General features: G+C 42.0%; 1 protein-coding gene across 1 annotated transcript in view; it reads left to right on the top strand.

Annotated features, from left to right (window-relative positions):
- The first annotated feature begins 1,821 nt into the window (after positions 1–1,821).
- MPPE1 (metallophosphoesterase 1) overlaps positions 1,822–26,837 on the top strand; it is a 57,798-nt gene continuing 32,782 nt past the window's right edge. The window contains exon 1 of the mRNA XM_029921244.1: positions 1,822–2,892. The gene's annotated coding sequence lies outside the window, so the exon portion shown is untranslated. The remainder of the gene's footprint in view (positions 2,893–26,837) is intronic.

Raw genomic sequence — 26,837 nt, 5'->3', positions numbered from 1 at the left:
AGGAAGGCAACAAGAGGAGGGCCCAGGATGCCTGGAGCTGGTCTGGGTCCAAGGACATCTAGATGGCTTCTCAAGGGCACAAAGGGCTGTGCTCAAGGAAATTCTCGAGGACAGTGGTGGCCTGCACTCTATTCTTTGCCTACAGATTTTATTTTATTTTTAATAACTTTTTATTGAGGTATATATACATTCAAAAAAAGCACATATACCCTAAACATAAAACTCACCAAATTGTCAGCAACTGAACATACCTATGCAACCAGTCCCAATTAAAAAGCAAAGTTTTATTTTGGGCACCTAGGTGGCTCAGTCGGTTAAGCCGCCCACTCTTTTTTTTTTTAAATATTTTTATTTTTGATACAGAGAGAGACAGAACATGAGCATGGGAGGGGCGAAGAGAGAAGGAGACACAGAACTGGAAGCAGGCCCCAGGCTCTGAGCTGTCAGCACAGAGCCCAATGCAGGGCTTGAACCCATGAACCGTGAGATCTGACCTGGGCCGAAGTGGGATGCTTAACCAACTGAGCCACCCAGGCGCCCCTAAGCCCCCTACTCTTGATTTTGGTTCAAGTCATGATCTTATGCTTAGTGAGTTCAAGACCACATTTGTTGACAGCATGGAGCCTGCTTAGGATTCTCTCTCTCTCTCTCTCTCTCTCTCTCTCTCTCTCTCTCTGTCTCCTTCCCTCTCTGTCTGCCCCTCCCCTGCTTGTATTCTGTCTCTCTCTCTCAAAATAAATAAATAAACATGAAAATATTAAAACAAATAAAAAGCAAGGTTTTATTTTAATAATATGAACAACTTTGCATATGACATGAAATCCAAAAGGTCAAAAAGAGCAATTAGGAAGTAAGTCTCCCTCCTACCCCATTTTCTAGTCACCTAGTTCTCATTCCCAGAGAAAAACATTGCTAATAGTTTCTTAACCAGTAGGTTTTATTAAAAATTTTTTTTTTAATTTCAGGATAGTTAACATACAGTGTTAGTTTCAGGTGTACAATATAGTGATTCGACAATTCTATACATTGCTCAGTGCTCATCATGATAAGTGTAGTCTTAATCTCCTTTACCTATTTCACCCATCCCCCTACCTACCTCCTTTCTGGCCACCATCAGTTTGTCCTCTTTAGTTAAGAGCCTGCTTTTTTTTAACCAATGAGGGTTTTGTTTTGCTCGTTTAAGGTTTTATTTAAAAAACCTTTTTTTTTTTAATGTTTATTTTTGAGAGACAGAGAGACAGAGTGCAAGTGCCGGAGGGGCAGAGAAGGAGACACAGAATCTGAAGCAGGCTCCAGGCTCTGAACTGTCAGCACAGAGCCCACCCACTGGACTTGAACCCAAGGACCCAGAGATCATGATCTGAGCCAAAGTGGAAGCTTAACCAATGGAACCACCCAGGCGCCTCAAGATTTCTTTTAAGTAATTTCTACACCAAGGTGGAGCTGGAACTCAGAAACTCAAGATGAAGAGTCACATGACCTATGCACTTAACCAGCCAGGCGCCCCTAATCAGACTTTCTGACATCTGTAGGCTCTTAGCTGGGTGGGGGATGGGAGGATGAAGTCCTGGAAGGTTCTTTATATGAGCCAAATAAAGCCCCTGAACCTATCCCAGCCTAGCTGGTCTAGGCTGCCCAGGGACAACAGCCGAGAAGGGTCTAGGACCTCAATTCAAGCAGCAGCCACACCAAGGTCCGCCCCCGCCCCGCCTTGTCCACCCACTCACCCATCCTCCGCCCTGGGTGTTAGGTTGGGGGAAGGCGGGGCACAGACGCGGGGGCGGGGAATCTGACACCCAAGTCTTAGGGGCCAAGGCCCTTAGCCGTTAAAGAGGAAGCCTTCCGGCGGCCAGGGTGGGCAGAGGGCCATCGTCTGTCCTGGGAAAGGGGAATGCAAGGAGGCCAAGAGGGCGGCCTTTTCCTGGGAGAGCGTGGAAGGAAGGCGGCGGCTGCCACGCCTCGGAGGAAGAGGACAAGAGGACAAGACAGGGTGCGGACAGCCCCTCTGGGGGCTTCTGGGGGCGGATCCCCCGGGTCTGGGGACGGTTGTCTCCCGGGGTCTGGGGGTAACCCCTCTGGGTGTCTGGGGACGGTCCTCTCTCTGGCCAGCCTCAGCGTGGAGACGGGCAGGACCGGCCAGCGGCGGCCCCGCCCCGAGATACTTTTAGTTTGGGGATCTCCAGGGGAGACTTTAAAAATAGCCTGGCTGACGTGTGAAGAGCTGCTTTGTAAGGCAAGTGATGAGTGCAAGCTTGAGTGAGGACTGAGCCAAGAGGAAAAAGGGGCTGTGGTCGCCTGCGGGGATGAGCGTCAAGGCCGCCGCCCGAAGTGGGGCAAAGGTCGCGAGTGGGACCCTCCGCCTGCAGCGGCCCAGACGCTCTGGTTCTTGTACCGGGAGCTCCGCGAAGGCATTTTCATTTTCAAGATAGTAGGGAACACAGAATTTTTCATAAAAGGATTTTTTTCCCCCTTGAAGACCGTACACTTTAACCAGGGTTGTCTTGGCCTTCCCTCTCTTCATAAACTCAAAACAGTGATCTCTTTTATATACTCACCTGTTACCTGGTGTCAAGTGAGGCCGCCTCAGCTCATCAGCATTTGGGTTAAGTTTGCAGCTGATTATTAGATAACAGATAACTGATTTTTGGACACCTGAGTTCAGTCCTGAGCTGTGCCATGCCCTGCGTGTTGAGTTTCTGGGCCTCAGATTTATCACCTCTCTGGGAAGAGGAAACTACCACCTTGGGTGTAATACAGGACACCAAATTGCGTTAAATCATGAAATCTGTCTACGACTTTCCTAAGACTTCAGAGGAGAAAGAGACCCATGCAAAAAAGAATCAGGGGAACATTCCAAGAAGAGGCCCATCTTCAAGTTTAGATGAGATTTCAGTAAGTACTCACTGGGTTACGCTGAATTAAACCTCCTGGAACCTTTTATTGCCTTTTATAACTGGAAAGCGGGGTGTTACCACAAGGCTCTGCCCACAGAGGGGTATCCCCATCACCCAGGTGAACGCATATGATGTCCCTAGCACCTCGTAAACTCCCCTAGTGGACGTGCTCAGGGCCCCCCAATTGCTACTCCTCCCTGTCCCCACCCTGAGGTAACCACCATTAACACCACGTGTCCACTTTGTTTGCTTTTGAATGTTAATGTGTGCCTTCTGTGCCAGCTCTCAGGCTGCCACCCCTCGGTTCCAGACCCAGCTCCCAGGTGGCCTTATGCTGCGGGCCGGACTGCCCCAGCCCCATCCCTCCGTCCTTGTGCCTTGATCCGCCAGACTCCCCTCAAATCCGGCTGGAGAGAACCTGCAGCTCCTCAGGGAGGGGAGGGACTTGCTGCTTCCGGCTGGCTTCCTGTTGGCCCCCTTTCCTGCCCACGTCACCCTAGCAAGCAGTTCCCCGCCGCCCCACCCCCCCAGTGCCGGCAATGGCAGCGCCCTCCTGCAGCGGTCATTGAGTCTGGTCTGTAATTTTCGCAACACTTTGAGAACTAGTCTGAGCACACCCCAAGACACCATTCCCGGCACCAGACAGTTTAGGGGGTGGGGTGGGGAGGGAGGAGCTGCCTCCAAGCTTCTGGATTTCAGGAATTCCAACTTTTTTCTTTTTGTTCCCCAGTTCTAGGGGGCAGTGGCTACCTCCCTGAAACCTGTTGCTGATTTTTAGTCATCTAGTTAATATCTTTATACTAGTTAACGGTTTTTCATGATACATTCTCTCTTTTGGGATAGCTGGTGTGGTTTCTCTCTCCTTACTGGCTCCTGAGTCTAGAATCTATTCTGGGTTAATTCTTTTGTGTCTGGCTTCTTTCACGCATCATGGGAGTGAGACTCAGCTGTCTTATTACATGCAGTGATAGTTCATGAATTGTCGCTGCTATTTATCACTCCACATACACGCAGTTTTTGATACCTCTAATTACTGTTGGCAGATTTTCAGTTTGGGCTATTGTATGATGCTGTTGTGAATATTTTTGTACATGAGTTTTAGTGCCTAAGGTGTGTGCATTTCTGTTGGTGTGTCCTAGAAGCAGAATTGCATGATAGGGTATGCATATATTCAACTTTAGTAGATCATATACACGGTTTTCTAGAATGGTTGCATCAGCTGCCCACCCACCAGCAGCAGTGCAATGAGAGTTGCCATTTTGCACATTGTAACCAGTTCTCCGTATGTCGAACGTAAAAATTTTAGCTATTCTGGGACGCCTAGGTGGCTCAATTGGTTAAGCTTTCGGCTCAAGTCGTGATCTCATGGTTTCATGAGTTGGAGTGCCACATCGGTCTCTGTGCTGACAGTGCCGAACCTACTTGGGATTCTCTATTTCTCTCCCTCTCTCTCTACCCCTCCCCTCCTCATGTTGTCTCTGTCTTTCTCAAAATAAATAAACTAAAAAAAATTTTTTTTTAATGAAAATTTTAGTTATTCTGGTGTATGTGAAGTGGTATCCTAGTATATACATCATCTGCATAACAAATTTCCCCCAAATTCGGTGGCTTAAGAAATTCATTGTCTAACCATTTTTGTGGGTCGCCATTTCTTTGGGAGAGACTTAGCAGGGCAGTTCTGCTTAAGGCCTTTTACTCAGAGTTGGGCTAGAGGCCCCAGTTTCTCACTGTGTTGGCCTCCCTAAGCCTCCTTGAGCAGCCACCTAACATGGCGGCCTGTGGTCCTGTCTGAGTGATCCAGGAGAGGGGGCGAGGGGAAGCCACACACTTCCATCTGCTTTATTCTCTCTGTTGGAGACCAGTGTTCATTCCTAGACTGCCCTCAAAGGAACTAGTCCCCACGTCTTGAAGGGAGAAGTAAGTAGCAAAGGGTTTGGGGACTTAACTTTAAAACCCTCATGCACCCCATGGTTTTCATTTACAGCTGATTATTAACAAAATTGAGACTGTCCATTTGAGCATCCTCTTTAGTGAAGTGTCTGTTCAAATCTATTCCTTGTTGTTTCTCTTTATAATTTTTTAAAAGTTGATTTGTAGGAGTTCTTTGCCTATTCTGGGCACAAGCTCTTTGTTAGAAGCAGGTGTTGCCAGTATCTACTAGGTCATGGGAGGTTTTTACGCCTTTCAGTGTTTTCAAATTTCTTGCTATTCACATGCATTACTTTTATATTTTAAAATATCTTTAAAAAATAAAGCTCTAGTGGCAGACGGACAGGGAAGCAGACACAGAGAGTGAAAGCGTCAGTGGATGTGAGGGAAAGAAGGCAGTCGGTGCAGGCAGCTATGCACTGGAAATTAGTCACTGACCTGAACATTCTAACCTCTTGTTTCTTTGGAAACATATGAGGGCAGACGTTTAAAAAGATTTAATTAAAAAGTTTCTGTTTTCTGTCCCAGATTTGGGAGATGACTCCAAGGATAACATATTATGTTCCCTGCCTTCCCAAAGAGGGTTACCTCATTCCCAGGGATGTAGTTCTTCTGTTTGTTTGCTTGCAAAAAAATGCATTCCCCAAGCTGAAAGTGTGAACAGGAACACTGTATGTATTTGTAAGAAACTAGCGAAGCAGCAGAATTTCTACATTGGCTGATCTCAACAATCTCTAATCAACGTCCCCTTTCTCGAGGTTTCCTTCAGAATTGATTTATCTTTAATTTGTTATGGGAAAGCCTTTTCCATTATAAGCCCTTCACCAATTAATTTTCATAGATCCTAATTCTTGGTACTTTATTGCTCTGTGGCACTTAATCTAAAACTCCGTCTTGAAAGAATTCTTAGCTTTTCGGAGCCCAAAATAATACGAAGGGAACAATATTATGTGTGAGATCAATGAGTGTTTTTAAACAGCTTAACATGAGAAATAAAATGAAACGACTCCAGATTTTGTCTTCTTGACTTAGTGTCTCTTGGAATCCTGCTGAACCATCTCTTTCCTAACCCAACCCCTTACTTGGTTCGGATCTACTGTTTGAAACATTACATGAAGGGGAAACTTACTTGAATACTGTAGGGATCTCTCATCACAGTAGAGGACGGCTTGCGCCACCTGCTGGGGACATTAATAGTCCTGTGTCCTCGGTGTAAGTCTGATTAGTTCACAACCTGACCACTTTTAGTATTTCTGACTATTATTTGTCTTACGACCCTTTGTCTTTAAGATTATGTTTCAGAGAAAAGCAAAATGCAACTTACCCTAGAGACAAAATAAATTTGAATCAAAATCTGTAGCGTTATCACGGCCAAAGTCTGCTCCTACCCCAAAGGAAGTCCTAAAAAGTGGCTCAGAGAGTAGACGTAGCTGGAAAATAGTTGGTTTCTTTACGGTGAGCACAGTGATCTGTGTGCGTATTTGCGCATGCACACGGTCCCACCAAACTGAGGTCCCTCCCTCTCTCTCTTCCTTCGTTTCTTTCTGGTTTAATCTTTCTGTTTCTCTTTTATTTCTTTCCCTCTTTCCTTCTCTTGATCCTGCCACTCTCATTCATCTTCCTCCTCTTCCTCCTCCTGCTCCATCTTCTTTCCCTTTTCATCTCCCTTCCTCTCTTTCTCTAATGAACAGAACAATTTCTTGAGAATCCTACATGCATCCAGAACAAAAACTGTGAATGAAATAGCTCCAGCTATATTCTTCTGTTGGCTAACTCCCCAAGAATCAGACTCCTGCAGAATTCTGTGCTGCGCACTGAGAAAACACAGGAGCCGAATACTCAAGTGTTCGTGTGTTTCTTGGGTGCGGGGTTCAGAATACCCCATCATCAGCCAGTCTGTTGGGGTCTTTGCTCCCTAAAGAGCCAGAAAGAGTGCAATCAGAGACCTGGGCCTGGAGGTTCAAAACTTGGCCCTCAGGACTTGTCAGTGTCAGCTGTTGGTTTGAGCACCGTCTATCTAGCCTGCAGCAGTGTTCAGTCCCTGAACTCTCTACTCTCTGCTGGATTCCTGACCCCTCCAACCCCGCCCTTTTCCTCACACCTGCACTGCTCTCTGTCCCCCCACCCTTGTCCTGGGAGCACCCCTATTCTATGATGGTCTGGACTGATGGCCCTCTCAGCCTGGTTTTCCCTGCTCCTCCTCTTGGGCCTTAGCCACCCCCCACCCAATGACCTAAGGATGGACTTTGTTAGCTCTGTGCTCCTCAAGGGAGAGTTTAGCAATGAATTGACTCTCTGCTTTCTTGGCTTGGTTATTCCAAGCTCAATCCAGCCGATCTAGCTGTGAGTACCTTAAATCTTTATTTTCTTCCTGATGTGATGCAGGACTCTAGTAGGTTTTACTTACAGAGATTTAAGAAAATTACTTTGTCTAATCTGAATTGGAAACGCAGTGAACTAATTCCATAAGTTCTGGGTCTGTTTCTTTGTCAGAATGGGTTAGAATGAGTCATTGGAGGTGATGAGTCTTAGGGTCACAAGTAAGACTTACTGTACTTTGTGCACTCAGAGCAGCCTAAAAGTTATATTACTTTTTCTTTTTACTGTTACTGAATGTAGGGGGAGTGTAATTGTGTCTACTCTTGGCAGGTGTTTGAGATAATTAGTATTTGAACATCTCTATGTGAGAATAAAAAGCAGCCTCTTTTGTCTTCTGTTTCTTTTGTAAAGTTATGAAAATAATTTTAAAATTGTCTTCTGAGACTATTATGTCTTCACAGAAAATTGTTCCGATTTCTTTGAAGGTCTACACTTTATTCTGTCCTAGCTTTAGAAATGACACCTCCTATTGCTGTGAGCCAAGGCAGGCGGTTTTGCTCATTTCTTTTGTGAAAAAGCACCAGAGTTGCAGTCCATCATGGTTGATTTAAAAAATTTATAAATAATTAGCAAGCAAATTAAGTAAGCTAAAGTTTTAAAAGTGTCACAACATAATCGATTACTTTCTTATGGACTGGTGGGGGAAATAGTCAAGAAAACATAAGGAATCTTGGAGATTTTCAAATTATCTAGTGGCATTTCTTTGTTAATCTGTTCAAAATATACATTGAAATGATGGCTGGATAGCATTTTAGTGAAAAATCAGAAGTCCCAGCCCTCGCCCTGTCTTGCAAGTGACCTTGGAAAAGTTACTTAACCTTAGAAAATCTTTAGTTTCCACAACTGTAAAAAAAAAAAAAAAAGGAAAAATAAAGGTGATAATAATAGGGTTCATCTCATAGGATTGTTGGTCTCAATTCTCTTAAATGAGTTATTCGTGTTTAGTATGGGGCAAGGTATATAGTAGGTGCTCAATAAATGTTACATAAAGAAGCAAATTAGTTTCAGATTCCTTTTAGTAATACATACTCTGGTAACCAGCCTCCTAATCTTCATGCCCTTGCAGAGTCCTCATCCATATTGTAACAGAGTTAGTCTATGAGACCAATAGAACATGGCAGAAGTCAGTGTGTTACTTCTGTGATCAGGCTGTAAAAGGCTGTGGCATCCATCGTCTTGGGCTCTCCTCATTCTGGGGGAGACATTGAAGCTGCTGATAGTTTGGCTACTAGCAAGGAACTGGGGTATTTGGCCAATAGCTGAGGGCGGGGTGGCGGGGGCGGGGGGGGGGGGGTGGACTGGAAGTTACCGTCAAACATGTGAGTGAGCCTGGAAATGGATTCTCTAGTCCCAGATGATGGCAGTCCCAGAAACCATGCCCCAGATCCCCAGAGCCTAAAGGAGTGGTGCATCTCACAGCTGATGAAGTCTTAGATTTCAAGAAATATTCTCGTTTCTCTAAATCACATCAAAGTCACATGATCAATTCTCCCATCCCCCAGCCCCTAACCATACTTCCTAAACTGCCACAATCTTTATTTTTAGAATAAATGACTGTGGGGGCACCTGGGTGGCTCAGTTGGTTAGGCATACGGCTTCGGCTCAGGTCATGATCTCACAGTTCGTGGGTTCGAGCCCTGCATCAGGCTCCGTGCTGACAGCTCAGAGCCTGGAGCCTGCTTCGATTCTTTGTCTCCCTCTCTCTGATTCTGTGTCTCCCTTTGTCCCCAACCCTCCCCTGATCGCACTATCTCTCTCTGTCTCTCAAAAATAAATAAAAAACATAAAAAAATTAAAAAAAGAATAAATGACTGTGTACCTAAAACAGAGATGCCTGGGCACATTTACCATCTGGAGGGATTTTGGCAATTATTGACCAGTTGTGAAACTAACTTATCATTATGCGATTTTTTTTACATCGAAAGTGCTGCGAGGGATGTTGATAGTGGTTAAGAGGAGCTGAAGACTTAGAAACCTGTAAAATGTTCTGGACAGGCACGGAGAAAAAGGCTGTTGATTCTGAATCACCTGGGTATACAGGGACTTTATCCTGTGGCTTATCAGTCTCTTCCAGAAGTCACTGGTAGGTTGGCCACTGATATCGTGGGATAGGATGAAGCCGAGGGGGAGGGGGCGTGTCTCATGCAGTGCGCCCTCCCCACATCCCACATCCACTCAGCCAGTGTTGGAAGCAGTGTGAGGTGAGGTGAGGGAGGGAGGGAGGAAGTAAGGAATATAAATGAGGTGCTTCAGAATTTTTCCATGATAACAAGAAGGTAGTTTGACAGCAGAGAAAATTTAGGTCTCTAGAATTAGACTCTAGGTGTTTACTTAAAACTAATACAGATCACTAACATGCTCATAATGCATTTACTAGGTCATCAGAGAACCCATGTACTAATTGTAAGGCATGATCTAACAGAATTATCACGAGCTCTATATTCGCTACTTAATTGTGATTTCTGCTTTGTCAATGCCTGCAGACCATCCCCTTTTTATTTTCTCTCCGTCACCCTAGTGTAGTACTTTGGCTGTAGCCTTTTGGCCAACCCTCCGCCCATGCACCATAATGTTGGCACATCAAATTTCCTAAAGCAGTACCTTTTAGTGCTTGCGAGCTGCAATAGATGCTGTGGTTTTGGAATAATGCCCCTTTCTCCCCCAAAGATGTTCACATTCTTATCCCTAGAATCTGTGTATATGTGACCTTATGTGGCAAAGGGGAATTACAGTTGTAGATGGAATTAAAGTTGCTGTGGTGAGCTAAGTAAGGTATTTGGCCTTTGTCACCAGTTCCTAAAACAGTGCTTCTACAACTCTGAGAATTCCTGGAGTGAGGAGGTGTTCCAAGGAGGTGACTCTCCTAGATAGCATCAAGGTAAGAGCCAGTTGCCAGAAAAGTCAAGAGTTGATTAGAATCTTGGAATTTTCAGCCTCCCCTTCAACCTCTGGGGAGGAGGGGCGGGCTGGAGATTGAGTTTGCCAATAGCCATAATCATGCTTACATAGTTAAACTTCCATAAAAATATGAGGAGATTCTAAGTTGACAAACACATCCATGTGCTGGGAGGGTGGCACATCTCATCTCCACAGGGACAGAGGCTATGTACCTCTTTATCTGGCTGCATTTGTATCCTTTAAATTAAACTCTAATAGTAAGGATAGCACTTTCCTGAGTTCTTGGAGTCGTTGTGTATGTGGGGGTGTATTGTGGGAAGCCCTGACTTAAAATTTTTAAATGTTTATTTATTTATTTTTGAAAGAGAGGAAGTGCACAAGTGGGGGAAGGGGCAGAGAGAGAGGGAGACACAGAATCTGAAGCAGGCTCCAGGCTCTGAGTTGTGAGCACAGAGCTTGATGCAGGGCTCCAACCCACGGACTGTGAGATCATGACCTGAGCTAAATTGGACACTTAACTGACTGAGCCACACAAGCGCCCCAGGGAACCTCTGATTTTGTAGCCAAGTCAAAGAGAAGTGAGGCTAACCTGGGGACCCAATACTTGCAACTGGTATCTGAAATGAGGGCAGTCTTGTGGACCCAACCTTTAAACCTATGGAGTCTGATGCTAACTATGGCTAGTTGGTGTCAGAATTGAACTGAGTTGTAGGACACTTAGTTGGTGTTAGAAAGTTGGAGAAGTAGTGTTTGGAAAGATGCTATATGTTTGGCATTAGAAGGAAAAAATTGTCCTTATTTTTGATCAGTTGACCTTGAAAAGGGTAAAGTATCCTGGATTATCCATGTGGGCTCAATACAATCACACAAAATCCCTAAAAGTAGAAGAGGGAGATGGAAGAGGAAATCAGAATAGTGTCACAGGAAAAGGATTAGACCCACTGTTGCTGGCTTTGAAGATGGAAGAAGTGCCCATGAGCCAAAGAATATGGATGGCCTCTAAATGCTATAAAAGGCAAGGAAATGGATTCTCCCTTAGAACCTTCAGAAAACCCAGTCTCACCAACATCTTGATTTTAGCTCTGTGAGACTCATGTAGGACTTATAACCCACAGACTTGTAAGATAATAAATCTGTGTTTTATAAGTCACTGTAATTGTTGATAATTTGTCGCAGCAGTAATAGGAAACTATGCAATACCATTTTAGTCTTGGTCTTATGTTACATTAGACTGCACCCTACTTTCTCTGTCTTATCCGAAGTCTACCTATGCTTAAATTGCTTCATTTCTTTCTGTCTTTCTTCCCAGAGTTAACATTTCTTGAGCATGTTTTTACAATTGATGTTCATTATCCATGGATCTTATATTTTTGAATTTGCCTACCTTCTAAAAGTCTATCTATAACCCCCTAGATCATTCACAGATACATGCAAATGACAAAAAAGGTGAATTTCCCAACATGTGTATTTCCAGTTGAGGTCAACAAGACTATCTCTGTGGCCTTGTTTCAGCGCTCGCGCTGTAGACAAGTATCCTTTCAGAGTCTATTTAGTGCCCTGTGCTTGCATCTTTGTGCTTTTTGTTGGCCATCTTGTTTACAACGGGCCCCAGGTGTAATGCTGAAGTGTGGTCCAGTGTTCCTAAGCTTAGCAAGAAGGTGTGATATGCATTATGAGAAAGTGCCTGTATTAGATAAGCTTCATTTAGGATGTGTTTATAGTGCTGTAGGCTGTGACTTCAAGGATAATAAAACAACAACATGGATTAAAGGTGTCTTTAAGCAGAAACACACATCACACAAGGTTCTGTACTGATTTGCTAATGAAAATGTGACCAGTGGCCTACAGGAACCTAACCCAGCATTTCCTTTCAGAACAATGGCTCAATATTCACTAATTCAATGAATGCCTCAAAGAAAGAGAAATGATTGCATTCACTTATAAAAGTTAACACATTGTTTTTAAAAAGTAATCTCTGTCCCCAATGTGTGGCTTGAACCGTGACCCCAAGATCAAGAGTCTGATGCTCTATTGATTGAGCCAGCCCAGTGCCCCAGACTAAAACATTGCTGATATGTAAAAGCTTGTTAATAACTGTCTGCTGAGTGATTTTGAGAGAAAAGCAGATCATATCACCTATTTTGTGGTGAAGTTATGTGGTGTGTTTTGTGGTTTGCATGGCATACAGTCATTTTTATTTAATGTATGTAAATATCTTCCCATGTCTGGCTTAGGAAAGACTAAGAATGAAGTGCACACAAATGTATCGCTGTTCCCTAATAACTGTATAGTTTACATAAGATGTATTTGTGTGAATAAAACTAGAACATGTCTGTATTAAAAAGTTGAAGGCTCACCCTTCTCATTTTGGGCAGGGAGAATATTTCCTCTTGTCTAGTTCAATAATTTTCAGCTTTTTATTTTTTATTATTACTTTTAAATGTTTACTTATTTTTGAGAGAGAGAGAGAGAGAGAGAGAGAGAGAGAGAGAGAGAGTGCAGGGAAGGAACAGAGAGAGAGGGGGACAGAGGGTCTGAAGTAGGCTCTGCACTGACAGCAGAGAGGCTGACCTTGGGCTTGACCCCATGAACCACAAGATCACAACCTGAGTCGAAGTGGGATGCTCAACCAACTGAGCCACTGGTTAAAAAGCCAATTTTCAGCTTTTTAATTATATAACCTGATGGGGATTTTGAAAAACTGTAACCTCTCACCTACGTTAAATTGTATGCGAATATTTTCCTTATAAGTTTAAATAGTTGCAAAGGATTTGCTTGCTGACCTGATGTAACTATCAACACATTTAAATGAAACTGTTACATCTGTCTTTTAAATGTGTTCAAGGAAGTATAAATATCATTGTGATTTATATCCACCTGTATACATTTAAAAAAATGAACAAGCTGTTGTTAAAGTCTTTTTAAAGTCTTTACATTTTCCTCTTATCTTGAAATAATATTTCTATTACGTACACTTATGCTTGAAAGTCTTTTATTGATTTCTGCATGAAGATACAGATATAAATGAAAATTCACCTTTAGAAAGCCTCCTGTAACCACAAGGCTTTAGGTGTTTAATCATTTCCTTCCAGATTAATCCAGAGTGAAGTTGATGAGAAATCGTTTTTATCGTTAAGGAGAATACATTCTTTTTGGGAAAACAAAACTCACATGCAGAAAACACCAAGATGACCGTGGAGCAGTGCTTGTGGCCTTGTGTGTAGACCGTTAGGAAGAGGGCAGCCCCAGGAGCGGGAGTATCTGGGCCACCGAGCTGGAGTTGCTTGGGTAGGGAAGGGACATTTTCAAATCTGTATCAGGAAAAGTTGGTTTGTTTCTTTTTTTCAGAGTAAAATATCCAAGTCCAGTTACCTATGGCCCAGTTAAGTTCTGTTTAAGGCATTGTGCTAATTGCCAGGGATACAGCAGTGAATAAAGGATTTAAGAGACTCCTACATCCTGTTCTTTTTCCTAGTGGTGATATTGGGGACCAGAACATACCCAGAAAAAGATCATCGTTAAAGGGGGCACAGGCAGAGAAAAATGACAGGAACAGCAAATAGTACAAGAAGTTAATATTAAAAATAAGGTAATCATAATACTGGAATTAGTCATATATTTTTCTTCTGATTCATTTTACCATAGTTGAAATGCATTTTTTTTCTGAAACTGGCTAGGTTTATATATGAAAAGTAACTGGACTATGATAATTAATGACCTATAAATTAATTAAATTGTTTTAGTTTCCCTGGACTGCCACAGAGATTGACAATGATTAACATGGTATCAAAGGCTAGTTTATGTGTCATAATGCAAATTGAGGGCTCTTTTGTATAAAACTCAAGATTAAAAGCTTTAATTTTTTTTTTTTTTGAGACACAGAAAGAGAGAGAGAATGCGAGCCCAGTGTGGGGCTCCATCTGATGAACTGTGAGATCATGACCTGGGCCAAAATCAAGAGTAAGATGCTTAACCAACTGAGCCTCCCAGGGGCCCCATCTAACATTTTGTATCTAGGAAAGTGTTTAATCCTCACAACAATAGTATGCAGTAGATATTCTTGTCATTCCCACTTTATAGATCCAGAACAAGGGATTACAGAACTTGTCCAAACCACACAGTTAATGAGTGGTAGAGCTGGGCCTTAGACCCAGGAAGTTAGTCCCACAGCTGAACCGCCTAGCTATTCCACTAAACAGAAAGGTGCCTAGGGTCATGGCCACATATCCAGTTATATCCAGTTCCAAGGCATCAGACGGCACCTGTTCTAGGCCATTGCAAGAACTTTGTAAGCTCCAGGCTTGTTTCAAATTAAAAATCCCATTGCACATTATATTACACATCAAAATGCACCCATGCCCATATTAAAAACTATATGTGTATTTGTATTGCTATTGTAATACATTTGGAAGGATTTCAAAAAGAGTGTTTTGCTCTTAAAATTACTTAATCTTGAATAATATGCAGTTTATATTTGACTGATTTTTTTTTAAAGATTTTTTAATGGTTTTATTTATTTTTGAGACAGAGAGATTCAGAGCATGAGTGGGGAGGGGCAGAGAGGGAGACACAGGATCCAAAGCAGCCTCCAGGCTCTGAGCTGTCAGCACAGAGCCTGACGTGGGGCTTGAACCCACGAATGTGAGATCATGACCTGAGCCGAAGTCCGGAGGCTTAACCGACTGAGCCACCCAGGCGCCCCTTGACTGATTTCTTGACAACCTTTGGGCACACTCAGGGATTTGATCAAAGTGAGAAAAATGTTTTTATAAGCAATATTTTTATGAAAACTCAATTTTATAATGCAGAAATCTGATACATGTTATAGTGTTAATGAAACACATTAACTCCAATTTCATAGTTTTCCTTTCTGTATTTTAGAATGAAACATTATTATAAAATAAAACACAGACATAGGAAACCACAAAGACCAAATGTATGGATTAATGAATTATTATAAAGCAAACAGTCTTAAAACCACCACTTAAGTCAAGAAGTGCAACTTTACCAGGCACCCCAGAACCCCCTACCCATGTGCCAGGCACACGACCTGGCTCCCAAAAGTAACCATTATTTTGACTTTCATAATAATCACTTCCCTATACTTCTGTGTAGTTTTATTACCCAAGTAGACAATGTAATTTGGTCTTGTCCATTTTTGTATGTCTTTTGAGTTTCTTTTAATTAATTTTTTAATTTTTTGTTTTTATTTATTTTTGAGTTTTGAGAGAGAGAGAGAGAGAGAGAGAGAGAGAGAGAGAGAGAGAGAGAGAGAGAGAATCGCAAGCAGGCTCCATGCTGTCAGCGCAGATCTTACCCCTGTGAAATCATGATCCGGGCAAACCAAGAGCTGGACACTTAACTGACTGGACCACCCAGGTTCCCCAGTTTTCTTGGTTTTTATTTAAATTCCAGTAGTTAACACAGTACAATATTAGTTTCAGGAGAACAGACAGTTTAGTGATTCAACATTTCCATACCACACCTGGTGCTCATCAGTTTCTTTTAATTTGAAAGCTCCGTTTGCCATCCTCTCCTTTCCTTACAATCTACTTGTTGAAAGCCTGGAAAGTGTGTCCTGTAGAATTTCCCACAGCCTGGGGTTCGCTGGTAGCACACTCACACAGTTTAACACGTTCCTCTCTCCTCAGTGTGTCACGTACAGTGTCCCCTTGAGCCAGCACTCCGTCGGATTCTTCCCCTTGGCAAGAACAGGAGATGGCGTGTTGTTTCCTCAGGCAGAAAGGACCTAATTAATGCCTGAGGTGCAAGGCTAGGACTTGCCACTGCTCAGTGATATTAATTCAACAGGAGTTACAAGGTCAACGTCATCTAATTATATCCTGTCTTTTTCATCTCTTCACTTGGAGTACTTCAGTAAAGCATTTCAAGATCAACTCTTTACTAACCCAGTGTACAGTTCATATAAGAAAGTCAGAATACATTTTAATTCTTACATTTTATTATTTTTTTGCTGTGTTGATTATATTCTCATGGTACAGTTCAAAAATTAGTTTTAAAATTTTATTATCTATTTTTTAAAATGATTATTTATTTTGAGAGAGAAAGATCTCAAGTGGGGGATCAGCAGAGAGAGAGTGAGGACGCTAAGCAGGCTCCTCTGTCAGCATGGAGCCCAATGTGGGGCTCAGATTCACAAAGCTGGAGATCGTGACCTGAGCCTAAATCAAGAGTTGCATGCTTAACCTACTGAGCCACTTAGGTGCCCCCCAAAATGAGTTTTTTAAACAATATTAATATGAACCCTTGGATTTCAAGGTATCTCATAGGTTTTAATTCACTGTAATTATTATCTTTGTTGAGGTTCAGATATCCTGATCTTTGACCTGAGTCTTTTCAAGTTGCCTTTAAGTCTTTCAGATGTCACCTAGTAATCTTGGATAGACCTTTTCAGTGACAGAGTTAGGAAATGAACAAATACACACACACGTGCATGTGTGCACACAACACAAAATGCCTCATGAGTTAATAGAAATACTTCCGACTGAGTATTCCAGGGCTTGTAATCCAATCTCTTTAATGTTACATGTGCATCAGTGGTATGTTGGTAAATCTTTCACAACTTAATCTCCAAAGCCCTGATTTGTAGCTCTTGCAAATGTAGGAGAGGAAAAAATATTCTTCTTTACTCCCTTAAGTTCAGTAATGGGAGCTTGTGAATTAAAGTCCCTAAAGATAGATTAACAGGAGAAAAGGTGTATTTTGCATGCATACAGAGACTTCTCAGAAAAGAAATGAAACCCTAGAGAAGCAGTTAGGCCTGAGGGCTTATAAACCATTTTCAGACAAGATCGGGCACGTTCAGGGTGGTATGGCCGCAGACTATAAACCATTTCCAAAAAGGATGGTAAATTGCGGAGAAGAAACCAGGCAAAGGAGAAGGGGGTTTAGTCAGGTGTGGGAAGGTGTGTAGGAGATGCATGGCAAACGGGTTGTGCGGGAAGGTTTGTGATGCAGTCTCAAGTCATCCCAGGTGATGGCATTGTCTCTGTAGTTCCTTCTTCTGGGTGCAGGACAGGGGGACACCTTTGCAAGTGGAAATTTCCTTAATAAACGGAAGCCACCTAAGTTAGGCTTGTATAGGATGTGAGCAATAAGGCATTTAACAATGATCATTTCTTTCTTTTAAAATTTTTTAATTTTTAATTTATTTTTGAGAGAGAGAGAGAGAGAGAGAGACAGCGTGAACAGGGGAGGGTCAGGAGAAAGGGAGACACAGAATCTGAACACAGGCTCTAGGCTCTGAGCTAGCTGTCAGCACAGCGCCTGACGCGGGGCTCGAACCCACAGACCATGAGATCATGACCTGAGCCAAAGTCGGACTCTCAACCGACTGAGCCATCCAGGCGCCCCGACAATGATCATTTCTAAGGAAACAACATAAAACAAAAAGTGGTTAGAGCGGACCATATACAAGTTCAGAGGGCAGTCCATCGAGGTTTCTAGATGTTGGGCTTGAAGCCATCTTTAGATGGTAGAGTGAGGTCAGCAGTGGCAGTCTGATGACTTTCCTGCCACTTTGGTATAAGGACGATCTTGATCTGAAGGCTACTAAGAAACAATAAACACAGGAGGAACTTCCCCTTCACCGAACAACTGCCTAAAAGTAGTGGCATATTTTGGGGTGACAATCCCCATCCTTCCCTCCATCTGAAATGTTCAGGAAGTTTCACATATTGAAAGCTTAATTGGTAGTTGTGGAGAGAGATTTAGGTCACTGAGGCAAGAGATCTGGACAAGGAGAAGAATATAGACGGAAACAAGAATAAGTAAGGGGAAAAGAACAATTCTAAGAGTACTGCCCCATTTCTCATTAACTCGGTCTCTTGGTCCGGGTCACAGGTCGGTGTGGCTAAACAACTGTCTCATTTCAGGAGGTGGCAGTGCAGGCAGGTCTATGGCACCCACCCAAGTTAGGCTTGTAGAGAGTGTGAGGAAGCAGGCATTTAAAGAGGGTCTTTTTTACGGAAACGAGAGAAAAACAGGAAGTGATGATGAGGGCAGACATATACATACTTTTGGAGTTCAGAGGCAGTTGAGAAGGTTTCTAGAGTTGGGCTTGAAGCATCTTTAGATGGTGGAGTAGGCACAGCAGGGACAGTCTGAGTGTCCTGGTTTGCAGCGTGAGTGTCTTCCGCGATGTCACGTACATCAGTGTCACACCCATGGTTCTCTCTCTGGTGGAACATTGATGCATTCAGCTTCTGTTTATAGGGCTTTAGATTGCCCCAGTTAGGATCTGGGCAGGAAGGTTTTACTTCTCAGGGCACCAACTCAGGAGAGTGAGAGGAAAAAAAAAAAAGGAAATTTTGATTACTGAGAAAATGCATAAAATGGCAGCATCCAGTTTTTAAAGGAGTGAAAGTAGCTTAGAGACAATGCATGCCCACAGGGCAGGTTCTAGTTTTCTATTGAAACATAAAATTTCTCATGACAGTCACCCCCATTTCTATCAAAGATAATCAGAGTAACTCTGGTTGCAAAATAAGTCTAGTCTCATTAAACGTGGCTTGATTACTTATATAAGTGCAGCGAGAATAGTAATTGATCTCACAGATCTTCTAAAGTTTGTTTTGCTGGAAATTTCATAAGGAATCCCAGATTAGACTTTTAAAAGGATCTGGAGCCTAAGAAGCCAAGTTGAGAACTCACCATCAGATTTTTCTTGTAATACCTATAGATTTGGGTGAATCTCTTTTCTTGCGGTCCCCCCAAATCCCGAGTTTCCTGCATCTGCCAGGAAGTGACCTTCCTAACTCACCTGTAAGACTTGGAACCGTATAAACCAAGTTCCAGTTTTTCCAGGGACCTCTGTAAACCTTGGCTTCATAAAGTCAACCTTAGTTCCTGAAGACTGCCTGGGCTATCTGATTCTGTGCACATCATTCTCAAACATGACATTCCAGTCAAAGCCTCTGTAATATAACCGGTCTTTCCAGCTGCGGCCTGTTAGGAGACAGATTTATTGAATTTCTGCAACTAACCATATTGTCATAAAATAAGAATATTCCATAAGAGTTTCTGAATTCTGGACGGGTCAGGTAGGGAGAAAAATGAATGTTTTGTTTCAGTTTGAATGTTTTTTAAAGTTTATTTATTTATTTTGAGAGAATGAGGTGGGGGAAGGGATAGAGAGGGAGGGAGAATCCCAAGCAGGCCGCACTCTGTCAGCGCAGAGCCCAACGCGTGGGCTTGAACCCACAAATCATGAGACTGTAACCTGAGCTGAAACCAAGTGTTGGACACTTAACTGACTGAGCCACCCAGACGCCCCTTGTTTCTGTTTAAAAAACCATAATGTACCAAATTGCTGTAAGTTATACATATATAGCTCAAGAGAAAAGAGAAAAAGTTTTTTTGAATCTGGAAAATAAAACATTAAAAAACCAGCAATATCCTGAACAAAGTCATGAAAGAAATCAATCATTTTTTACAGTTCATTCAGTTCCATGTTAATTTTTTTTTGTTTTTATTAAGTCATCTCTACCCCCATGTGGGGTTCAAACTCATGACCCCAGATCAAGAGTCACATGCTTTTCTGACTTGTTTTGCTTGCCATTAGATTAGCAGTTTCATGAGCTTATCAGCTTCTGTACTAAAGTTTTGGAAATCCCTGTCATTTTTTAAGATAAAGCGTCCCAGCCCTAATAAAGGAAGAACCCAGTTTTATGCTCACTCTGTCTCCTTCCCCCACCTCCGGCCCTGCTGTGTGGCCCCAGGCATGGTGGGTGCTTTCCAGGACCTGGAGTAATGAATCTTGTGGACCCAGTTCTCTCATGTTTGTTGCTGACGTGAGTCTTACAGTCATGGTAACAACTACAAGACGTGGCCCAGCGACCAACACTGGCTCTTAAAGGGGAGACGTCTGTTGTTGGGTGGGGGGGGGGGGTCACACAAGCAGCACAGCCCAAATGAGTGCCAGGCATTTCTAGCCAAAAGTATCTCCATTAATAGACTTAGACCAAGCCAAATCACCAGTTTTAGAGGCATATGTTACTGTATAGCACAAATTTCAGTGTGGCAAGAGATCATGTTTATTAACAGACCCAAATATCTTTAGTTTCTCTGCAAGAATAAGAAGCCAGAAGTAGATAAAATTGAGCTGTGTCTAATAATTAATCTTTCCATATTTTATCTTACTTAGAAATGATCTAAATACTCAACAAATATCTATCATTTACCTTAAACCTAGTATAACTCTAAGGTTTTAAGTTACCAAAAAGATTTTGGAAGTTATTTTTAAGCAGACATATTATAAAACCGAATTATTGTTGAAAGATTCATTCATAAACTTTTAAACCACTTACATCTATTGAATTCATGTGCTCCTAATGATTATGTTTAGACTGCTCATGAAAATTGGATGGGACATTAGTAAGCTAGCCATCATCTTAAGTAATTTTTTGTTGTTGACAAATTTTGTAACATATGCATGTTTGGCAAGTATCAAAAATCACAGAAGTAAAGAACCCAAAAGTTAAGCATATGACCTTCTTCTTTTTTTAATAGGTGTGTTTGACATACATCAATTAATTTTGTTATATTTTTGTTCTTAGGATACATTGTAACTTTATGATCTTGTTAAAAGATGAAGTGAGGCATTTTTATTATTGATACAGAGAGAAACAGGGCATGAACAGGGCAGAAAGAGAGGGAGACACAGAGTCTGAAGCAGGCTCCAGGCTCTGAGCTGTCAGCACAGAGCCTGACGCGGGGCTTGAACTCATAAACTGTGAAATTATGACCTGAGCCGAAGTTGGACACTCAACCGACTGACCACCCAGGAGCCCCAAGGCATTATAAAAATTTTAAGAGTTTATTTGATATGGAAGCAACCTGTGCCTATCAATAGATGAATGGATAAAGTAGATGTGGCGTATGTTTCCAATGGAATATTATTCAGCTGTGAGAAAAGAATGAGATCTTGCCATTTGGAACAACATGGATAGACCCAGACGACATTATGCTAAGTGAAATAAGTCAGACAGAGAATGACAAATACCGTCTAATTTCCCTTATATGTGGAATCTAAAAAACAAACAAAAAAAGCAGAAAAGATTCATAAATTTAGAGAGCAAACTGATGGTTGCTGGAGGGAAGGGGGTGGAGCATGGGGAGCATGTGTGAAGGGGTGTGGGAGGTGCTGGTGTCCAGGTATGGAGTGATGCATAATGGGAATAAAAGAGACGGCAGAGGGAATATGACCAGTAGCGCTGTGGCATGTTGTGTGGTGAAAGGTGGCAGCTACGCTTGCAGTGAATATAGGATAATGTGTACAGAGTTGTTGAATCACAGTGTTGTACACCTGAAACTACTGTAATGTTGTGTGATGACTCCACCTCAGTAAAAAAAAAAAAAAAGAGTTTATTTGAGCAAAAGTATATTCAGTTGGGGCAGCATAAAATTGGAAGTGGGTAGAAAGCGCTCTATGGACAGAAGCCTCGGGAAAGACTCAGAGAAGGTGTGAAAACCAAGTCAGAAAATTACTGATTGTCTACAAATTGAATTCTAGTTGGCTGTTTGTGCGTGGTTGTCCTTAGGTTTCAATTTCACAACCTTGAGGTATTTATAGACCTTGGTTTTGGTTTGCTTCGGTAGCTGCCGAGAGCACCAGAGCCACTTTGGTGTGCTGGCCTCCTTGTTTGTTTCATTCAACAATCTTAAATATCTAGTAGAAATAACCTAAACTTATTTGAGTAGTAAACCCAGGTAGAATAAAAACGCATATCTGCATTATCCTAAATGCTGACAATTCTGAAAACATACCTGTTTTCACTAAACCAGCAATATTAAATTAGCCTTACTTTCCAAAGATTATTCCAGTTCATGTGAACTTGAAAGGTACTTGGATTAGTTCCTATTTTTCTGAAAGTTTTAGGAATATCTAATTTGTGTAAGTGCTTGTGTCTTTCTAAGCCAATTAACATAGCTCTATTATATGGGATTTTAGGTTAATTCTGGCAATACCATCTGGAGGGGGAAGATGCCACATACACATGCCATACATACGTATGCACAAGCATGCAGACAGACTGGAGAATCTTAAAGCTTTCATCCTAAAATTTTAGCCATGAGCCAGGCCAACATAGAATTCAAACCCCACAAATTTATATAAAATGGCTGGATCCAAATTGTGTTTCTGGCAAGTGGAACAGATTTAGGCTACCTGGGCAATGAAGGTTAAAGCTTTTTACCAGTATTTGTGAAGGAGACTTTTGAGACTTTCATTTGCCCTGGTATGTAATGATAGAGGCTGTGGCCTGAAATTTGGACAATAGACCTTTTAGAAACACCAACAGATGGTCTGAGGATTTTAAAAGCTCACCTGAGTGGATTCATTTTCAGGAAGTTCGAGTAGGGTGCTCTTCTGTTGGGAGATCAAGAGTTACATCCTTGGAAGCTTCCATTTCAGAGAGGGCTCTCAGCTTCTTGAAACAACAGTTCTTGTTAATCAGAGGTTTGGGATAATTACTACTTAGAAAGTTCCCCTTTTTTCCCCTTCAGTGCAGAACAGGTCCATTTCCAATGTCCTGGCCTTTCATAGTATCTACAAGAGTCTTCAGATGAACCAGGGAGATGTGGGAGTTGGTAAGAAGGATGCCTGGGCTTTGAATTCTTTCTACGGTGTCACTTTCTGTCTTTGTAAAGATTCAATTAATAGAATAGAGTCAGTTGTTTTTAATTCCTCAAGAATTTGGTCACCTCAATGATAATATCAAGGGAGTGACTCTCATCCAACTACATTGTTTTGAATTTGTTTCTTTACTTCAGAAAGATTTCCAACTAAGATGAAAATCTGAGGATTCCTAAATTCTGGATTTATATCCACGCGCATTTGGGATGTTTTTGAGTCACTCTACAAAGGCGGGAGTTTGTTTTCTTTTCCTCTGAGTACATAGTTCCATTTTAGCTCAGTTATTCATAGGTAAGGAGGCCTTAAAAACAGCTCATCTTGGGCCCTGAATACTGGCCTCCAGTTGGGCAACTTCTGACCACAAACTCTTTAAAAAAAATCCTTTCAAATATATTATTATCATGTTTGGTGAAGACAGAAAGTGAGTTTTCCTGGCAGTATTGACCCTCCTACTTTCTTTCCAAAGGCATACCTATTACAAATGTGACTCAAAATCAAAGTCAATAAGTCTTTTTATAACTTAACCAGGGATGCAAGAGATTTCCAAAGTGGGTGCAAAAGATGCAGCCACCATGATCTAGAGCTACTCCCAAAGGCAGCCAAAAAGCAGAAACACTTGGGACACTTGTGTGTCTGACTTCGGCTCAGGTCATAATCTCACGGTTCATGGGTTTGAGTCTCACGTCGGGTTCATGCTGACAGCTCAGAGCTTGGGGCTTGCTTTGGATTCTGTGTCTCCCTCTCTCTCTGCCCCTCTACTGCTCATGCACTGTCTCTCTCAAAAATAAATAAACATTTAAAAAATTAAAAAAGAGAGAAAGACAGACAGACAGACAAACAGACTTAAGTGAGCTTCCTAATGGCTGGCAATAGTCAGTAGGCTATCAGCAAGAGTGGAGTACAACCCACATCTCTGGGTTCTCGGGGCTCCCCAACCTGAAGGTTGATTGTCCGCAGATGCAGGTCTGACAACCTGACATGAAACGGACAAAAAGGAAAGCCATGGCTGTCCTTAGGAGATCAAGGATCAATAACCAATGAGTACTCAAAACCAAGAGTTGCTGAAGAGTAATACCCAAAAACAAGTTCTTCCGAGTGTTTCTTCCTGCTAATCCAAATACAGACAAGGAGAAGCTCTTATGCATTTGATCAGAAATCTGTGAGGCTGACTTGGTATGGATTTTTACTTTTTGCCGGCTTTGTTAGACATCCTGAGTTCTTGGCTACACCTGTAGAATGATTGAGGTTTCCCACCTGTCCTTTTGTGATTGTCACAACTCTAGAGGAGGGGAAAAAAACCCTCATCTTTTCATCCATTCTCTGACGTTCTGTGACTGGGGACTGCGAATTAAAGCTATGAGACAGATTAACAGGAGAAAATATTTATTTCATGTACACAGCACCTTCTCAGCAAAGAAGTAAAAACTCAGAGAAGCATTTAGGCCTGGGGCTTATATGTTATTTAAAAAAAGGATTATAATTGTGGGGAAGACACTAGACAAAGGAAACCGGGGATTTGGTAAATTGTGGGAAGGTGACTAGGAAAAGTATGATAAACAAGCAGTATACTAGTGAAGTTTGATATCCAATCTCAGGTGACTCATTTTCCTTAGTTCTCTTCCCAGTACAGGAGAAGGGGGCATCTTTACACATGGAGATTTCCATTACAAATGGAAGTGCTTTTAGTCAGTTAGGGTGTGGTGGTAGAGACTCTTGCCATGTTTGTTGTTTCTCAGTTCCTTAAGAGCAAAATAATAATTATGCCAAAGTGGCATATTCTGGTTTCCTTCACAAGTATCCATGGGGAAGAGGTTTGGGGCAGGTTCTCCAAAATGTACCCCTTTTGCCTGTGGACTATCTGGAGCTGAAGGTGATGGAGACCCTGTGAGCTCAAGAGAAATTTTGCCCCTCCCTTAACTACATAGAAGAATCTAAATTGGGGAGTCTTTCCAAGAATAAGAATTATTATCAGAGATAAACTTTATCTGAGTGACCTATGTGTATGGTGGGGCAAATATAACATCTAATTACTAAACATCTGTTCTTTTATTCCCTGTGAATTTCATGTCTTCCCTCTGAACTCCCAGACCCTTACCACTTTCTTTTTAGTTCAGGATGACATATATACCTCATTTGGAATTTCCAGGTCTGTGTGGATTCCTGGAAAGTACGGCTTTAAATTTGATTTTCTCCTGTTAACCTGTCTCATGTCAGTTCGATTCTTAGTCCAGCTAGAGAGACCTTTAATGGGTCAGGATATTCTTCCTCCCTAACAATAGGGTACACCCGCCCCCCAGCATGGCTGATTTCAAGGGATGTTACCACTGTGATATGAGTGCTTGCAGATTTGGGAACAGGTGCACACGACCGGCTTCAGCACACCACTGTCTGTATCTCCTCTCTTCCACACCAACAGTACTGGTGTCAGGGGCACAGGGCCTGATAGAGTAGAATACCATCGTTATAAAGTTGCTTTATCCCCTGTTAGGCAAGCAAAAGTGTTAGAATAACACTATAAATACTATTGCTAGCAATATGCTTACTGAAAACAGCAATGTGATTTTGTATTGTGCTTTCCATTCTTCTCCTCTTAAAGAAAAAGTTGCACTATATCTATTTTGTCAGAGTGCATAGTTATTACATACCATACTCTCTCTTTTAACCAGAACTTGGTCTAAGTTCAAAAGAAATGGTATCTCCGATGTTCACCATCAATGCTTTATATCAACGTCTCTTCCTCGTCACTTTGATTGTCCGAAGCTTGTTTTCTGGAAGAATTCATGGGAACTCAAGTCTGTGAATTCCTGCCTGTTGATAACAGTTGTCTATGACTCTAGCACTTGAAAATCCGCTTGTTGCGTATGAAATCCTTGGTCACATTTTCTTTCCTTGTGAAACCTGAACTCTTTGGGCATAAAGCCTCCTGTCAAAGTCGGGCGATAATCTTGTCAGGGAGCAAGAACTCCTGTTCCCTTCAAGGTCTTTCTAGCTGGACTAAGAATCAAATTGATATGGGACAGATCAACAGGAGAGAATCAAATGTAATAGCGTAATTAAGGGAAATCCACATAAACACGGAAATTCTGAAGACTGTCAGATGGAATGAGGTGTGCGTGTCTCCCGAACTAAGGAAAATGGGGTAGGGGGCCGGGACTTCAGAGGGAAGACATACAGTCCTCAGGAATAATGAAAAAGAGTAAATGTTTCGTAAACAAATGTTTGCTAAGCCACTCAGACACGTGGGACATAGAGGCCTGTGATCAAACAGGTCTTGCTAGGTTCCTCCCTGTCAGCCACACCTGAGAATAATGTGGTGATCTGTGATTGCTCCTTTCCAGGAACAGGTCCTTGAATTCTTTTTAGGCACCTGTGGTGCTGGAGGCCGCATCGGCTTTGCTGGATGACACAGTCACAGCGAGGAAATGGCAGACGTTTGCACAGCTCCTGCCATGAAGTGAAACTGGTATCTCCTATTATTGGCTCATATTGGAAATGGGACCACTGTTATTGATTAGGCCTCAAAATGTTCCAAATCAGACTGATCTTCCCCACACAGTTACCCCATAAGAAAAGGCATTTTCCTGCCCCTGCATAAGGGATTTTAGATCTAAGTGCTGCAGATGTTTGCCAAAAGGCTCTTCTTCTTTTTTTTTTTTTTATGGGAAGAGAGAGGTTTATTGATGTGAATATTAAAAGAATTCAGTGTGCATTCTTTTTAAAAAATATTCTGCTACTATGTATTAAATACTGCATGCTTTGCCCAAGCTAAGATGAAACTACATCATAAATCAATAAGCATTTTGCATTTTCTTTCATTATCTACTCAAAGTCATGCCTACTGCACCTCTAAACATTTCATTAAATCCAATTATACAGCAAACACTCCCAAAATACTTAGATTGTATTGCAGTTTCACTTAACAGTATATAAAATGCTGTGTTCTGACAGGTATCAATTATCCATTTGATACTGAATCAATTTTTCTTAAGCACTACTAACTGCTTGCTTTTCTTGAAGCTAGATCATTCTGAAAATTTCCTGTTAGACCTATGAGTGCAAACATATGGTATCTGTCCTTCTCT

The sequence above is a fragment of the Suricata suricatta genome, chromosome 14 (genome assembly GCF_006229205.1).
Source record: "Suricata suricatta isolate VVHF042 chromosome 14, meerkat_22Aug2017_6uvM2_HiC, whole genome shotgun sequence".
Lineage (NCBI taxonomy): Eukaryota > Metazoa > Chordata > Mammalia > Carnivora > Herpestidae > Suricata > Suricata suricatta.
Note: the sequence above shows the minus strand (reverse complement) of the source record. Positions and strands in the feature narration are given on the sequence as shown.